This window comes from Myotis lucifugus, unplaced genomic scaffold (genome assembly GCF_000147115.1).
Source record: "Myotis lucifugus unplaced genomic scaffold, Myoluc2.0 scaffold_0, whole genome shotgun sequence".
NCBI classification, from domain to species: domain Eukaryota; kingdom Metazoa; phylum Chordata; class Mammalia; order Chiroptera; family Vespertilionidae; genus Myotis; species Myotis lucifugus.
Window position 1 is genome coordinate 13,469,108 of NW_005871048.1, and position 3,934 is coordinate 13,473,041.

Genomic DNA, 3,934 nt, shown 5'->3' on the forward strand with positions numbered 1-3,934 from the left:
TGACCTCTTGGTTTGGAGGTCAACACTCAGTGGACTGAGCCAAAGCTGGCCAGGCACAAGTGGCTCTTGAATGTCCTACAGAGATGTGCCCATAGCCTTATGTAGAGATGAAAATTGAACTGTTGATCAGTTTGACACTGCCAATACGTTACTTTCATGCAGTGTATTTTTACTCAAATAAGCTACTGCCATCCCAGATCAGATATCTGCACACACAGTCATTTGCAGTGTTTTGTGAACATGTGTTAGAATATATTACTAACAAGTTCTTTCTCTTGACTCTGATGCACATTGATTTATGACGGTTGCAATTTGCAAAGTTATATGCAAGGACCTGCTCTGTTTTACCAGTGCAAGCCCACCTGAAGACAGTACACCAAATTGGATTTCCTGAGGGAATTCAGTCTTGCCTTTAGTTCTGTGTCAGGAGCCAGCAGATCTCAAGAGGTGATGTTTGGGGACGACCCATGTGAGGTTAGATCAGAAAGGTAAGGTGGGGAGGGGGACTGGAAAAAAAACAACAACACACACACAAAAAAAACACTGTCAAAATAACTGCAAGAGTTGTACTAACAATTAACCACAAGTAAAAGCCACAGCATCATCTTAGCTAATGATGCACTGCAGATAAGTGAGGAAATCCCGGTTAGAAATGGTTGAAATCTACTTATTTAAGATTTGCAATGGCAGACTCCAGAACAGGTTCATTGCCCAGAGGAGAGTTTGAGCAGGTCGCCATGTGACTATATGACTGACAGTTCTGCACCACCTGTCTCACAGAAGCAAGTCATCTGAAGCAGAGCTGGGCTTCCCTAATGGTGCTGGAGGATATGTGTTTGCAGTCTTCTCATAGACTCACTAGCAAGGGGTGTGTTTGTTATCTTGTGTTTTTTGAGAACTTATAATTACCTTATGTTTTTTCCCTTTTAACCCTTGAGAACTTGGGAGCAGATATATTGTCTTTTTGGGGGAGTGGGGGGGAGCAGATATATTTTCTACTAAGCTGCTTGTGTTCCTATTACACCAGCTTTTCTCTCTGCACTGTGTTAGTGCAGAGCAGTGCCTTCCCACACTGCTTTCTTGGGTCGTCTGAAGGAAACGCAGATATTCTGGCCAACTGTGCACTTGGATCAATACTGAAATCTTAAACATTTCAACATTTTACTTTTGTCAGCTTTTTACCGGTCGTGTTTTCACTTAGTATTTGCTAATATTGCTGACTATTTTAAGATGGAAGAGTGTGGAGAAAATTGAAAAATAAAATATTCTTAAAACAACCTGTGACAGTTTTTTAGATAATTCTAGCCAGCATTTGGCTAAAAAAAAATTCCCTTTGCCTGTATCATAGGGAAAAGAAAGTTTTGAGGAGCACATAGATGAATGATTTAAATTATTCAGGATCTACAGAGAAACAGCAATCAGACTATTAATCCCCAGAGGGAAAGTAGGGGAGGGTGGGGGTAAGGGGAAGAGATTAACCAAAGGACTTGTATGCATGCATATAAGCCAAACCAATGGACATGGACAACAGGGGGATGAGAGCATGAGTGGGGGGAGAGAGGGGAGGGAGGGGGTTAATGGGGGGGAGGGATGAGGACACATTTGTAATTCCTTAACTAATAAAGAATTTAAAGATAAAAAAAGTTATTCAGGATCTAGTTTCTGGGCTCTGAGCAGTAGGGAGGGAGACCCCATTCCTGCTCTGGCATGTTCATTTTGCACTTTAATGAACTCTCTTTCTTTCTCTTATGAAAGCCCTGGAGATTTGGTGTGTTTGTCCTTCTGAGTTGCCGTCAACTCCCTCCCCACCTTCCTGTCTTCGAGTTCTTCTCTTTTTCAGGACTGACTTTGTATGAGGACTCAGTTTTCAACTTAATGCCCTCATATAGTATTTAAAACAATGTCAATATATACTGGGGTATTTTGAGGCATTTAGTGTCTAGCAGTAACATTACCAATTAATTTTGAGGAACAATGAATTAGTATAAGCATTTGTATAAAATTGATAGTGAAATTTACTTTTTGGAGCACCTGATATATAAGTAGGGCTACATAAACCTGCCCTGACTTCATTCTATCAGTAGCTCACTCTTCTGATTCCTGGGAGTAGAGCTTATCATCTGTCCTTCTCAGTCACACGGCCACTATATATATCCTGCAGCTTCTGAGACAGGCCAGGTGATCTAGTGAGGATCACTTACATGTCAGAGGTAACTCTAGACTGCTCTCTGCATCTTGATATGGCCCTCTTTTGTCTGGGGAAGGTCAGTTTAGGTTGTTTTGAATAGGTAGGGTGCTTGAGTTGAAGGTAAGCTTTATGATACCACACTTGACGAAGATAATATCTTTTTTTATAATACATATTTTTTTATTGATTTCAGAGAGGAAGGGAGAGGGAGAGAAACATCAGTGATGGGAGACAATTATCCATTGGCTGCTTCCTGCATGCCCCCCACTCAGGGGATTGAGCCCGCAGCCTGACCCAAAATTGAACTTTGACCTTTTGGTGCATAGGTTGATGCTCAACCAGTGAGCCACACCAACCGGGCAGTATATTCTCTTCAATTTTTTAAAATATATTTTTATTGATTTCAGAGAGGAAGGGTGAGGGAGAGGGAGAGAGAGATAGAAACATCAATGATGAGAGAGAATCATTGATCGGCTGCCTCCTGCGCACACCCCCCCCACCCCGCCCCCACTGGGATCAAGTCTGCAACCTAGGCATGTGCCCTTGGCCAGAATTGAACCTGGGACCCTTCAGTCCTCAGGCCAATGCTCTATCCACTGAGCCAAATGGGCCAGGGCTATTATCTTCCATTTTATTGACAAAGAGTTGTGCCAGTAGGATTTGCATCTACTATTATATTGCTTCAAGCATTAATCCTTTTTAACCAACTATGAAATTGTTCAGTGCATTCAGTTTTGAGTCATAAAATGTTAGCTTGGAGATCGAGCTGCAGATGTTGTAGCCAACTTTAACAGATTTGGAAATCAGGACCACAAACTGAAGTTACTTCACTCCGGTCACAAGACTGTTGAGGCAAAACCAAGTGTTGGTAATAGAGAGGCCTGACCCCCCTGGCTGCTCACTGTCGACATTCCCACAGTTTATATTTGTGAGTGAATCTTCCATTTTGTATTAAAAACAAAATGGTGGACAGATGATAAATAATGTTGTAGTAATTCAACCAAAATATTTGACCAGTGATTCACTCTCCATTAGAGTTTTTTATAGACTCATCTTAGAATGTATTTGCCTGTGGATTTAGCTTATTGCATATCATGGATTTCATTAAGTTGGTTATTTTATACTATAGGAGAACACTATATTAAAGAGTAGGGGAGCCTGGTATGTTTTTTCATTGTTCCTGTATAGCCAACATAGAAGACAGTTCCTGTGTATTTCAGAAGCACATTTGCCAGTAGCTATCTCCTACCTTTTTGGGGGGGGTTGGGAGGAGGGTTAGGCATGATATAAACAGTACACAAGCAACTTGGTTGTATTGTATATTCTGTTTTCTTTCACTCGTCTCTTGCTTGTCGATCCTCTCTCTTGCTTTGCAACACACACACTCAGCAGTGAAAAGCAAGGTAACTCTGAGCTCCCCTGGTTTCTGACCTTGTTTTCCACGAAGAAAAAAAATTGATTGGCATACTGTTTATGTCTTAAAGTGTGATGCTTTCCCTTCCAGTTTGATGCACTGTATGTGTCAAATAAGATTTGCAATAGCAGATTCCTAAACAGAGGTAACGGGAGGTAGGAAAACCATTTTGAGCTATGAGGCATTTCTACTTCAAATTCTTTTGATAAAAACAGCCCAAAGCAGTCCCGTACGTAGTGGGCACTGTGGATGGTCAAATTACATGTCCGCTGTATCAAAAAGGCCTTGTAAACATAGTTCATATTCAAGCATCAAAGGATCTGCCTTGAGTC

The 3,934-nt window shown here is 41.3% G+C and overlaps 1 protein-coding gene across 1 annotated transcript in view; it reads left to right on the forward strand.

The window, feature by feature from the left end:
- Nucleotides 1–3,934, forward strand: part of REEP5 (receptor accessory protein 5) — a 24,107-nt gene that overhangs the window by 15,086 nt on the left and 5,087 nt on the right. The window lies entirely within an intron of this gene.